The sequence below is a fragment of the Triturus cristatus genome, chromosome 3_2 (genome assembly GCF_964204655.1).
Source record: "Triturus cristatus chromosome 3_2, aTriCri1.1, whole genome shotgun sequence".
NCBI lineage: Eukaryota > Metazoa > Chordata > Amphibia > Caudata > Salamandridae > Triturus > Triturus cristatus.
Genome location: NC_140584.1, coordinates 900,667,264 through 900,681,886, shown reverse-complemented (window position 1 = coordinate 900,681,886; position 14,623 = coordinate 900,667,264). Strand labels below are relative to the sequence as shown.

General features: G+C 44.3%; 1 protein-coding gene across 2 annotated transcripts in view; it reads right to left on the bottom strand.

Moving 5' to 3' along the window:
- ALDH3A2 (aldehyde dehydrogenase 3 family member A2) overlaps positions 1-4,806 on the bottom strand; it is a 424,152-nt gene extending 419,346 nt beyond the window's left edge. Inside the window, exon 1 of one of the 2 annotated variants that reach the window (XM_085649336.1) lies at positions 4,663-4,806. The gene's annotated coding sequence lies outside the window, so the exon portion shown is untranslated. The remainder of the gene's footprint in view (positions 1-4,662) is intronic. The other variant, XM_085649335.1, reaches the window with a different exon arrangement.
- Positions 4,807-14,623: the final 9,817 nt, after the last annotated feature.

Here is a 14,623-nt window from a genome sequence, read left to right as displayed (position 1 = left end):
TCTCCAATAACTTCTGCCATCCTCATGTCAGCTCAAACCCCTCTATATGCTCTTTGCCAGCACTCAAAATACCCCTCTGCTTGCCTGCTGTCATTCTCAGCCACCTTCAGTGGCCTGCAAGATCCCCATAAGAGTTCTCTCAGAGAGGTCAGGAGTCACCAGACATCTTTTACGGTTGTTGGAGGACCCCAGAGGCTCATGCTTTCATTCAATCATTGCTCACAGACTTTCAGCCAGTCCCAATATAATCAGCCACCCTTTGTCTGGCGAAGGAGACCCATAATAAGCCTCACCTCAAATCAGCCAGTCCATGATCAACTCACTGAACCCTCGGGTAGTCATCATAAACCTTGAATTGGCAATCGCATATCCGCAACATGTCTGAAGGCACCCGGAGCCGTTGCTAAGAGACCCCCTGATTTGACCTCTGCTGGAATTTTAATATCCTCATCCAGCACCCATGAAAACCAGGACGGAAAACAGCTTGTCCCAAGATAGACTCAATCTTCCACCAGACATACTCAGCTAGCCCTCGAAGTCGGGCAGCCATTAGAGCCTGTCACATTATCATCCTAGATAGTCTCTTTAATCCAAGGACCCTCATGCCCCAAGAGGTCTTTAACCAGCCCAGACCACATTTGCTGACTCTTATTTCCACTGCATCTGCTCAATTCAAAGTATGTTTTGGTGATTACTATTCATTTTTAGGTCTCGCCTAGCTATTGCATTTACGCAATCGCTATGTGAGACTCTAGTAAGAGAGGCATTTCAAAGTGCTCCCAAAAGTGGATTGCATGGCGAGCACGCTGTACTGCTCGATTTTCCCGGCCTTTTTGTGTTAAAGGGTGACTAGTGTGACTTCAGTCTCTTACCATCCAAGTCTAAGGGTTAGAGTAGTGAATGGAGCCTATTTACTAGGCACTTCGACATGATCCTGTGTTCTTCCCCATAGATCAGGGCTTGCACACATATCCTAGGGGATAGATTCGTTAGTATTAGGGATAACCTGTCCTGTAGTGAGGGTATTTCATGGAGCCGTGCTGAATTCAGGCCTGGTAGGCCTCAAACGGGAGAGACTCCATCTTTCTTTCTGCCCCGGCAGCTTGAGACGCTTCTAGGTTAAGGGTAATGTTTTAGTTATGAGGTGTTATTCACTTGGAGAGAACCGGTTCAGGCCGGCCCTTATCGAAGGATTGTATTTTTCTTCATGCCGAAGACACTACATCAGGCCGGCCGGCTGGGAACGTGTCCTTGGTACGGGGAGGTACAAGAATTTGGTGGGCGGCAGGTTACGGGCCGGAATTTTCCATGAGGAAATGCACCTCTATATTAGTGAAAGTCTGAGGCAGATACTGGCACTTACTTCAGTCCGTAGGCGGCATCTAGCCGTTAGCAGTAAAGCTACTACTTATTCCAGGGAAGACAGACGACAAACTTGAAGGCGGAGAAAAACCGAGAGACAGATACTCTTCTAGCAGAATAGCCAGAGAGGAGAGAGTAGCCGATGAGGAAGAGGTCCCAGTGACTCGGAGAAGGGAGAAGGGAACAGATCCGTGACTGCGGAGGTGTGACTTCCAGGCGAGCCAAGGCACAGACGAGAAGGGAACCTAGATGACCATTGAGTGCAGGCTACACACGACTAAGGTGATGTCGACCCCTTTCTTATTAGAGTGTACAACCTAATCTTTCACTTTTCTTTGCAGGTTATGTGTTACATAGTAATGTTATCTGATTGCGTATGTAATGATTAATAAAGTACCCAGTTTGTAGTGAATCAACATGTGCTGCGTGTTCTTGTATAAGAGGGTAGCCTATTCTTCTAGTCAGCTGTGACTTGACATGAACAGATGTTAACCCTGATCAGGTAAGTGGTAACTGAATAAGGGAGAGAGGAGCCCCTCGAACCAGAGAACAGGTTGTGCTCAAACTGGCAGTTCTTGTGTGATCTGATAAATAGTTGTATGTTATGGTAATCATAGGATGAACTTGTGCTGAGGCTGCCGTCTGGGTAGGAAGTCCTGGGTCCGTTTGGGACCGCGAGGCTGAGGCTGCCGTCTGGGTAGGAAGTCCTGGGTCCGTTTGGGACCGCGAGGCTGAGGCTGCCGTCTGGGTAGGAAGTCCTGGGTCCGTTTGGGACCGCGAGGCTGAGGCTGCCGTCTGGGTAGGAAGTCCTGGGTCCGTCTGGGATCGCGAGGCCACCACTTGTATTATAAGAGGTCTTGATAGATATATATAGATATATATATATATTAGGAATTTCCTGTCCTTAGGTGGTATATACACGTGGTTACTTGTTGTGAATAGGCCCTAGGGAGGGGGTAACGTTCTGGCTGGGTTAGAGAGGCTCTGCTGAGCGGGTTCTATCTGATCTGAAGACCCAAGCAGAACACACGCGCACAATCACGTGCATCGTGCCGCCATGCAATCCGTTTGGGGAAGCGCTTCAGCCCACTGGCGCGTGCACTGGCGACGGGCGTGCGGTTACGCGCACAATGACGAGCAGAGGCGCCATATGGCTTTCCTCTCTCATGGTGCGCGCACATCGCACACCACTCGCCAGCCAGCCTGCTTTCACTTTTGCGCCTCAGTCTTGCCTGCTCGGTTTCAATGATCCTCCCCCTCCCCCATCACAGAGCACGTCTCGCGGCCGCGCGTCTTTTTGTTGCTTGTTTCTGATGAGTAAACAGTTCAGGATGAAGCCAGGTCTAGGGGATCCTCCGCCGGAAGGCAGGCTACTGAACAGAACGATACAAAACACCAGCTATATGCACGTCTTCCGGTACTCTGTTTTCTAAAATATTCAACATCAGCATGCTGGGCTGGAGCGACATCAAATGCACAGTGATTATTAGCCTTGTTTTGACAGTTACATGACGCATCGGCTGTGTGAGCTATTCCCGCAGAAGCACCCACGCTTCCGCTTCTCCCTCAGCCACTCCCCCATTGGTGGCTAGGATAGCACATGCTCCTCCCCCCGGCACGTCACGAGAGTTCTATGGCCACCCATCCGCTGTCTAAGTCTCCCCTGGGTCTCTCCTGCCACCGGCTGCACATTGCACCGGTCGTCTCCCTCCTGCTCCTCCCCCGGTACAAGCAGCAGCTCCAAGAAGCCCCGTTGTATCGTCACCATGGCCTCCCCGGTGGCCGAGGAGCCCTTCCCGCTCCACGGACTTCTGCCCAAGAAGGAGAAGGGTGCCGCCGGCTTCCTTGCCCGCTTCCCAGAGTACGACGGCCAGGGGACGGTTATTGCTGTGCTGGACACTGGCGTGGACCCTGGGGCGCCGGGTATGCAGGTAACAGAACATGCTTTCCGGGTGTGCTCACCACAAATTAAGGGGGCTGAATGTACCATTCTTTTCTCCATTTATTCATTCAATGAAGATGCCCATGATCTAGAATGAAGTGTTACTCTCCAGTAATTTTAGTTTTCAATAGTGTTTTCATTAATATAATAAATGGGGCTTCCGGGTTTATGGTGGTAATTGTTTTTGCATTTCCCTCTGCATTTTTTCAAATGTATCTTTGATTATTTTATCCTTTATATGTATATTTTGATTTGGGTGAAAATTTGAAGCTGTAATTAGTACATTCCACAGATATAGAACAGCGAACTGTAAACTCAGACTTGAGCGCCTGATGGGTTGTAATGCTTTAAGCACTTGGAAATGATAAGTTATTACTCTCCTTCTTGTCCAGTGGTGTATGCATTTGCGGCTATTTAAACTTCATTAGGAAAACTATTGTTTTCTTCTTCTATACCTGCCAGTTTGCACAGCTATTGGCCTGACAGTCATGACGATCATAAAAAATATCTTTAGTTTTCTCCATATTTAAAAATAAATACAGGCAGAGAAAATAGATGGTGTTCTGTTTAAATCTGTAAAAACATAAAACCTGTTGTCTTCATAAATCAGCCATGCACCCCACTTCCCAGTTATGTTAAGAGATTTGTACTGAGCTGTATTTTGCCATTACTAAGCTAACAAGCATTGACATAGCCAATAGGTCTCGCTTTTGGGACCTTATAAGTGTTTAGCCATGCAACAGTTGCATAACTAAATACTTATAAAGTCCCAAAAGCGAGACCTATTGGCTATGCCAATGCTTGTTTTATATTATAAGCAACTTTGGAACGTAATTATAAAGTAAGACTATAGCAGAGCAGCGAAGCAGAGAAGGTACGAATTGAAAGAGCAAGGTTTACACCCGAGACCAAGACCCCAGCGAACATTGGGTGAGAAGCAGAGTCTTCAGTGATCTAAGGACACAGGGGTTGCAGTTGTTTGAACACACGCTCTGCGCGCACGAAATTCTTATCAAGATCTCTTTACGTCAGACCAGCTTCTGCAACTGGACCAGTACGTCTCCCAGAACAACCACAGCTCACTACTCGCCACCCCCATGTTAAGCCCCAAGCTGCTCTTCGGTATCATTTCAGCCCCGATTATATTATTCTGTCCAACGCTGATCTCCAGCTGCTCAACCCCGCCTGGCCGCACTCTTCCATCAATCTCCTGATTCGGTCAGTCCGCCTACTGGTCATCCCACCCTCTCCTGGCACAACTTTCCCCTTCAGTGTCACAAGGCCACCTCGCCGCACTCCACTGCCATTCGGGTCTCCGTCTTCCGTGTCACTCAGCCCTGGTGCACCCCTCCACTCACCTGAGGTAAAAGAACGAGCCGCGCTATCGCATGAGGAACAGAAAGCAGCGACGAGAAATCGCACTACAAAAACTCAGCAGCAACGAGCTGTCGCCCTACTCCGCCCACAGGACACGCCCACTATCACGTGACTAGTAAAAGGCCGGAAGAAAAACTGTTTCCAGCAAGAGGTCTAGTTGTTCTAGAGGCCGGCGCCACCCTCATTCGATCTGTGCTAAACGGCTACGTCAACCTCAGGCCACACTTTACGGACTATTTACAAGTAATGGTGCTATTTATTGCACCTGTTAAATAACTGAACCATATGGTTCGTTTTGTTAAGGTCGAGCCTGGGCAGCGCATTCGGTGCTCTTCGAGGCATTATCCTGTATTAGAGTGTGCACTTGAAGCCCTGCCCACTCTCCGCCCATATTTTTCATTGGCTTGTGTCTTTGTCCTTTGTAAATGCTGGCTTCTGATTGGTAAACTAGGCTTGTTGGTCCCTCCTTAGTACCGCCTTTTCTTCATTTGTAACCTCCCCAGAGGACTGACCCTTTTACTTCTGATGTTACCCCATCTGTGTTATTCAGTGTTAGAAGTGGCGGGGAACGGAAGGGTACGGCGTGCCCCTACTTTTAAAAATTATGCTAGTCCGTTCCCCTACTTCTTGATTTAAAAAAAGCGTCCCGGGACTGCCCTAATTCAGGCCCGGTTCTAGTAAGGGCTTGAAGGCAGGCGCGAAACGCCATGGGGCTCAAAGTGCTTCAAAGCCCCCTACCTCCCCCGTCGTGTGTGTGCGCCCGGGCGCTCACACACAGACAGTTTTTGAGATTATCGCAGCGGTACCTGAGTACTTCACAGGTCTTTAAAAGACCATTTACATGTTAACGAGGCTTTGTTTATTTTTTCACCCCTTCATCTCCAACAGGGGCATGGCGAAAGGCGACAAATCCTTTCTTTGGCCGCGGTAACCTTTGCCTACTGTCCTGCTGCGTGGATATTCTTTTTCTATGCAGCGCAGGAGAAAATAAGTTTGTTTATTTTGATTCACCTTTCCCAACCCCTGCAGCTGCTTATCATTTCAGGCTGCGACACTAAGATTGACTAATGGAGTAGGTAGGAGAATGTGTCACTATTTGTTTTTCTTTTTAAATTCTGCGCAGGCGCAGCAGGACATGTACTTCGTGTGTGCTTCATTTAATCCGTTTTTATCATTATCATGGCTGATGCAGGACAACAATAGGACAATAAAAAAATGCCCAGATAACGCTGGGGATTAATGATCCTGCTGGAGAGCAATCATTTCTCTGTTAGTAGTTAAGTGCAGATGAACTGTATTTTATGTGGAAGCTCAGTGGGTTACTGTCATTGTGACCGAGATCCTTGTGTTACTTGCAGTTCAGAAGTTACAATCCTAACATAGGACAGTGACCAATGAACTGTCATCAAAGAGCTGTATGCAAACCTGAATGATATAGTTAGAACTTCGCGTTTTTTGTTTTGTGATATAGTTAGAACTTTCCCAGTCTTTCATTATTCTAATGTTGCTAAAATGAGTTTCTTTGGGCAGATATACATTTTTATCAGTAAAGCCAACCCCTAACCACTGGAGTACTCTTTAAATCCTGAGTTTGTGCTTCTCCAGACCAAACCCTCTTAAAGTAACTGCCCACCAGTATGGAGGACATGTGATTCATACACCTTGTAATCCTCATTGGCTTATGTGACATTCCCTGTAGGCTGATTTACATACTTGTATGATTCGTTGTCTCTGTATAATGTGTGCGTGGTGTAAAGTACTCACACACACTACACTGATATGAGTAGCGCTACACAACAAATGAAATGCATATGAGAGAGGGGCTGCATAAAGATGAGGGGCATTGTTGGAGGGTGGCAGTGAGGGAATCCGAGGAGGAGGTAGTGGGAGTGGCTATGGAGCGATGAGGGGCACTGTTGGAGGGTGGCAGTGAGGGAATCCGAGGAAGAGGTCATGGGGGGAGGGGGGAGCTAGGGAGAGATGAGGGGCACTGCTGGAGGATGGTAGTGAGGGATTCTGAGGAGAAGGTCATGAGGGGGAGGGGCTACAGCGAAATGAGGGGCACTGGTGGAGGGTGGCAGTGAGGGAATCTGAGGAGGAGGTCATGAGGGGGAGGGGCTATGGGGAGATGAGGAGCACTTGTGGCGTATGGCAGTGATTATTGGTGTGGCGCCAAAAAAGACTTTCGCATCAGCGCTAAAGCCGGCCTTGTCATGGCCTTTCTGTTTTTGTTTATTTAATTAGCAGTCGGGTCATAAGGGCTACTGTGGAACATACTTCAAAGTGTGTGCTAATTATATTTACTGCTATATTCAATGTTTTAAGTTTGAAGGTGATTTTACTAATGTTTTTACCGGGAAAAATGAAAGTGGAGCCCGATGGTGCCTGATATGGGGCTGGGGCCCAAGGTCAGCTGTGAGATAAGGTGCACTGGAGAGGAGTAGTGGATAATCAAGCCTATAAGGGAGTGCGATGCGGAGTCTGGGGTCAGGTGGAGGTAGCAATGAAGAGGGATCCTCCATGAAGGCTCGAACAGAGGGAGCCCAAGTAGTGTCACTTGCCTGATACTACCACCTCAGAAACCTCCTCTTCCCATCAAAGGAAAATTACATAGAAAAAACAGTTTTTGAGAGTGATAATATTTAGAAAGAGATTTGGAAAAGAGTGCGATTTACTGGGCCTTGTAAGACTAAGAAGAGATAAAGGAGGGCCCGGAGGATTTGCAGTCTGGGTGTTGCTAATCCCAAGATAATTTTGAAAAAAAAACTATAGGGTCAAATACTGCATTTTATTTTCAACACCCCATTTTTACACAAATTCTCTCAAAAGCCATTACTGTGCCAAGACAACATCCCCAGGAGTTGACCACATTTTTTTTCAAGATGCACAATATGTTCCTCCCATAAGTAAATATTTACCTCCACTTTGCCAAGGCCTGTGTTTTGTCCTGCTTGCTCACATGTTATCTCACTCAGGCTCACTACCCCCATTATTCATTCTCTTTCACTTTCCCTTTTACTCAGAATTGCTCACTTGCACTCACTCTTCAACATTCGGTATCACATTCTCACTCACTCAGTCTCACCACTTTTTCCTACTCTGATTACCTCATTCTAACTTACAGTTTCACTTACTCTACGTGACTCCTTCTCACTCACTTTCTCTCACTTTCATCGACATACACTCTTTCACTCATGCTCAGTTACATTCAGGCACTCAATGATTCCCACCCACATTTACTTACTCGCACTCATTCTTCTTTGCAGGACACTTGAATACATATGTGCTATACTATGTTTGAGCAGCTAGCTGGCTGACATGAATAAGAATTATGTATTTATTTATCTCACTTGTAAAGCGCACTCTCACCTAACAGGCATCCTGGCGCTGACAATCAAGAGTGCACAATTTGTGGATAAGAAGGAGCCCTTGTGGGTTTCCGTGAGTCAGATCAGATTCTCTTAAAGAGTTCCTTTGTCTCTGAGCCCTGCTTAACACGTGTACAGGAGGAGCCCTATATTCATGTCCTCAATGTTTGAGACAAAAAATACTCATTGATTTCTGAACAAGAGTAAAAGCGTTAAGGTAACATGTCGTTCCTGCTTATATTTTGCATGCTTTACATAATCCTGCATTCCCTATGAGTATTTGCTTTTCCCAGAATGTTGTTACTTTTTTTCAGGCACTGCGTAATTTGAAATGAGTCACATCCAGGTGCTTATAATGGGGCAGAATTGGGTTGTAGGTGAAGACAGTGCGAGTTTCACTCAGTGGGGCAGAAGGGTGTTCGGTGGGGATAGGATGTGGCATTATGGCCAGAGCTACCAAATTTGGAACTGCGGAACCTGGTTCAGCCTTCATGCCTTGTCCATCAGACCACTCCTGAGGGAGCACCCATGATAGACTTTAGAAGGCCCCACTAGACCTTAGAAGCCCTGGTCTCTTAGCACCAGCAGGTGAACCCTACCGGTGGCCAGTTGGGTAAACTTGAAGCCCTATTCACCACAATTCATACCCAGGTTCACCACCAGTCTTGCGGGCAGGTCTACAAAGCAACACACCCTAGAGCAGCAGTGGCTTTGTCACGCAGTAGTTTTCCTGCAATAATAAAAGTCTCCCACACAACCCCCACGGTTTTTGACGCAGTCATAGATTTACAAGGACTTGTAATCCTGGGAATGCGGCAAAATCTTGCGCTGCCCCAGAGCAGGCATAACTAGGAGAAATATCTTTATTTCTTCTTGCTTTTTCCTCTTTCAAACTGTGCTTTATTCTGCAGCCCACATAGAAAGATGAAAAAGCCTCTCAAGATTGTTTTTGTACAGGAAGGTGCCCCTTCCTGCACAAAAACAATCCTGCATGCAAAGGAGGCACCCTTGCACCATGGGGCAAGTGTGCCTGCGTTGAAGCTAGGCTGTCGAAATGGCGCCAGTGCAGGGGGAAAAGACCGGAATGCACCATATTGGATAAATACGGCACATTCCCGCCCTTTCCCTGTGACGCAGGGCAGCGCAGCAAAGTAACTTGCTGTGCTGCCCTGCGCCACCATTCCCATAAATATGTCCCTAAGCTCACAAATAGTAAATTGACCACACTAATTATCTGTGTAAGAGCATGTATTGATAAACACAATGAGCCACTGACCTTTTTCTTGGACCTTGTTGAGTTGCCAAGCACAGCAGCAGATCTAATCTTAGATACCTTACTTGCATGCTTAGAGGGACACGGTTTTACTGATGAGTATTTAAAAAGTAATTTGGTTCAGCTTGTAACAGATGGTGCTTCCAATATGATAGGTAGGAAATCCGGTGTGGCAACTCTTCTGAAACTGAAATATCCACAGTTGAGTGTATGGCACTGTGCTAACCACAAGCTGGAGCTTGCTGTGGGTGATGTTTGTAAAGAAGTCGCAGGCATTAATCAGCTCAAATTTTTTTTTGATAAACTATATACCACCTACCATGCCTCTCCGAAAAATCAGAGAGCTTGGGAAATGTGCTCTGGAGGTAGAAGTAAGACTTCTGGCAATTGGAAAGGTGCTAGATGTACGTTGGGTGTCCTCAAGTGAAAGATCTGTGAGAGCTGTTTGGAATAACTACAAAGGACTTATTAAACATTTCATGGAATCTTCCGAAGACTCAACGAGGAGTGACATTGAGCAGAGGAAATATGCTGGTTTAAACCGTTTATTAACCTCCCTGGTGTTTGTTGAAAATATGGGCATTTTATATGATGCTCTCACAGAATTGGGTGACCTATCCAGAAGGCTGCAGCGGCGTGATATGACCATATATGAGGCCGATCGTTCAATACAGATGCAGATTTTAGTGTTTGAATCAATGGCTGATGCACCTGGGCCCTTTGTTTGCTACAACTGCATTAGATGCTGCTGAACGGATGCAGTTTGCTGGTGTAGGACTGCAACAGAACAAAGGCTGTGTTAGCATCAATAGGGCACAGTTCTTTAGGAGCTTAGCAAATAACCTGCGAAAAAGGATGACAATGTCTAATGCATCAAATGTTTCTAGATGCACAACCACAAACAATGATGAAATAGAATACAAAGAGTTAGTACATAGCATGAAACTCCTACAACCAGTTTATTGGCCAGATCCAGTAGACATCTTATACGGTGAGGGAGAATTACAAAACCTTTGTAGCAGGTTGCATGTATTTGATACCAGGCAGTACATCCTTGGTTTCAGAGAGTACAAACAAAATCAAAATTGCATCTCTGAAAGCCTGAAACCATTAATGCACATTATAAACACCTTTTGTACCTCAACTGCTGAATGTGAACGGGGCTTTAGTGTAATGAATGATGTGCTCACACCACTGCGGAACAGAATATCAATCAATCGTCTGTCTTCTACAATGTTCATAAATATCGTGGGGCCACCTGTCATAGAATTTAAACCTGAATTTTATGTTCAGAAATGGTTAGAAAAAGGGAGGAGAAGTGCAGATGAAAGAAACTGCATGGCTTGGAGACAAATGGCTTATGATTCCACTTATAAGCGTATTTGGAATATTCTGTGATTTGAAACATGTCCCACATTGTAAATGAATTAAATATAAACAACTTATATATTAAACCTCAAATAAACATGTTTATTGATTCTTTGAATTAAATAACGTTATAAGCTGTAACTGGTCAGTGAAATGCCAAACGTTCAAAAATTGGTATGTTTTGCTATTTCTAGCCACACCTCCGACTCCGCCCACTAATCCAATCCTTGGGTTACTCCCGCCCCCTGAGTCTCCGCCCACAGTTCCCCTACTTTTTTTTCCCCACTTCGACCACTGGTGTTATTCAATCTGTAAACACTATGGGCCAGATGTACAACCTTTTCTTGCGCTCGCAAATGGGAGATCGGCCCGTTTGCACCCGCGAGTCACTGAATCGCAAAATAGCGTTTGCGACTCTTGCTATTAGGAAGGGGCGTCCCATCCTAATAGCAAGACTCACTGCCATGTACAATTGTTTTGTGAACGGTTTTGCGTCTGCAAAACACTTGCAGATTACCTACTTCAAGTAGGTGCTAAACCACTCACAAACGAGAAGGGGTCTCCAGGGGACCCTTCCCTTTTCTGAGTGTGTGAGAATACATTTTTTAAGAACAGGCGTTTGCCCTTAAAAAATGAAACTGAAAGTTATATATTTTTTTTAAATGCATCCTGTTTTCCTTTAAGAAAAACGGGCTGCATTTTTTTTTTTAAACTGATTTATTTAAAAAGCTGTCCCAGACATGGTGGTCTGCTGACCCCAGCAGGCCACAGTCCCTGGGAGTGCTAGCCATTCCAATGGGGTTGCAAATTGTGCTTGCCTCATGAATATTGATGAGGCATGCAATTTGCGACCCCATTTGGAATCGCAAACAGTGTCTGAGACACTGTCATATATTGCATTTTGCGAGTCCCAAATTGTCAGTTGCAAAGCTACGCAATTTGTGAGTCGCAAAATGCAAGCGTCATACATCTGGCCCTATTTCTTTAGTGAGTTTTGTCTTACTTCACGCACACGTGCTTTGCAGCAACATTAGGCGCGCTTTCACTTTCCAAGCAGCCGGGACAATAGCTACCGCTTGTTTGGAATGCCATAGGTCTCGCATTTAGGAGAGTTTGAGCTATTGGCATTGTAAATTATTTTTTGTTGGGTTATTTCCAGGCTATTAGCGTTAGAAATGACAACTTAAACTCTTGCAAATGCGACACCTATTGCTTTACAAATATTTTGTTTGTGGGTTGTTTCCTGGCACCCCATGCCGCTTTCGTAATTGAGGCCACACCCCTTTCTTTAGACTCAGCTCATCTGAAGAAATGGGCGGGCCTTTATTAAGTGCGAGCGCGGCATAGGGCGCTTGGAAACAAATAATATTTGCAATTCAATAGGACTCGCATGGCCAAACATTTTTGGGAAGTGCATCAAGTAAATGTAACATCTTGTCAATATTATGGCATAAAACACATTAAAGCCCAGCTGCAAAGAGGTAATAGGGAACTGGAATTATGCAGTGTGATTTACGGATGATCATTCTTTTAGGCACTGATAGACCGTGGGGTCACAATCTTGATGCTGAGCTGCATGTACACTTATGAGTTTCAAGTCTTAGCCCTAAATCTATCCTCCAACTGTCTGTTTCATTTCTCCAATCCCAGTCCGGTTAAGATTTTAGAAGAGATTTTTTTGATGCTTGATACTATGATCTCCGAACTGGGGCACACTTGCTTCTATATGGATTAACCCTTCTGTATTTATCTTGGATGTCCACTACTGTATTGTATTTGCACTTTATATAGCACTTTATATAGCATTGGGTAATGTTGAATAGGGATCTTAAGCACTTTAGTTACAACATCTGATTCATATCTTTTTGTGGGGGAGAGTACAGCCAGTTCCTTTGGGGAGTCAGATGCAACAATATATGATTTATTTCATTCATTTTTAAGAAAGATGGGGGTTGTATGAATTTGCACTTTATACATGGATATGAGATTAAAATATTTATTGTATGCATTTTTGCTGGCTTTATGATTTTATTTGGGCCTCTAGAGATTTCTTTCTCTTTTTACAGTGTACATTAATGATAATAGTGGGCTGTTTACAGAAGCATTTGCACTTTACAATGGAGGAGGCTGTTGTAGTAAATTGAATAGTCTAATCCATTCTGTGCTTTAATTAGTGTCAGAATAGATATTGACACTATTGAGAAATGAGTATGTGCACTTTATGGGGTTGGTGCAATATGACTATGATATGAGCACTTACATTTTGAAAAACACTATAGGACTCTATATTTTGTAAATAATGTGTGCTAAAGTGTATTTTCAGATTTAATCATATTTACATATGCTGAAAAATGGGTACAGAGTAGTGCATTAATTACTAAAAATTACTGTGCTACCTAAAATAAAATGCCGCTGCACGGAGACTGCTACAAAAATATAGAGAAATTTTGAAACAGCAGTGGTAACCTTACAAAATAATTATGAGATACTGCTGTAGTACCACACAACTCCTTTTTTATACTCAAAAAAATATTTGGCAAAACCTATTACCACTTTAGTAAAGTGTTAATAGGTATGAAAAACCAAAAAAAACAATTACTTTCCTATATCCAAATGGCATAACGCAGAACACGGGAAAAGTGTACCTAAGAACAACTTGCATGCCTGTAACTTTTGTAAAGGCAGTCATTAGCCAATCAGCTAATGATTTGGCATCAATAGGCACTGTGGTAGTGCACCAAAATGCACCCATATTTCGCAAACATACCGCACACACTGATCTCATAACCTTTAAACAATTTATGCTATAAAATAGTTATACTACTTAGCTGCACTGGCCAAAATAAGCATCTGCGCACCATAATATGTAATCCAGCCATGTTTTCAGCAAATCCGAATTATGTATTTCACAATACACACTTTGATATAAATTAAGCAACATGCATTGAATTTAACCACCTTTTTGGACCTCCACAATATTTGCATATGTTACACTATTGCAGTCTCCGCTGCTACACTATAATCCACTGAATTGTACTGAAATGCACTATACGCCACTGCACTATACCACAATCGAATGTATGCTTTCAGCTTTACAAGAGTACATTCTGCACCACTCTGCTAAACCACACTTTACTGTACGTTACTACCCTCTATACCGCTATAGAATACGATGGAGCTGGATGACACTGTACAGTACGCTACTCCACTATGCAGCATTGCCCTCTACATCTAAATAGTTAATGCCTCTAAACGTAACTTTATTACAGTAAACACCACTAAATTCTATGGCACTTCACTGTATCTCCCTATAGTTTATGATACTCCACTGTACACTATAGCACTGCACTGTGTTACACTCTACCCCACTGTAGTCTACACTAGACCGCTCCACACCACTGCCCTATACGGCACTCCAATATACGCCTCTCCATTTTACGTGATTTAACTTTACAACACTACACTGTACCACACTCCACTTTGCGTAAGCCCTCTGTTCACCGCTCAACTCCCACTCCACGCTATAACACCCCAGTATACTTCACTCCAGTGTATGCTATTGCAGTTTACCCTGCTCCACTGTGCTACTGTATGCCTCTCCACTACACGCTATTTCAGTACACTTATAAATATTTTCCATACCTATTACTACTTTAATAAATTGGTAATAGGTATTGGAAAAATACCAAACCTAATACTTACCTACATTGCAAGGTGTAACGCAGAACACAGGGAACCTCAAGGTAAAAAAAAGGCTGCCTTTAACTTTTGTAAAGGCAGTTATTAGCCAATCAGCTAATGACTTGTCATCACAATGTACCTCGGGAGTATGGTGGTACTACAGTGGCCACAGATATAGTTAAGAAAAAAATAGGTTAAAACATATGAAATACCTACCCTACTTATGTGCAGTACCCCCAGAGAATCATCTGC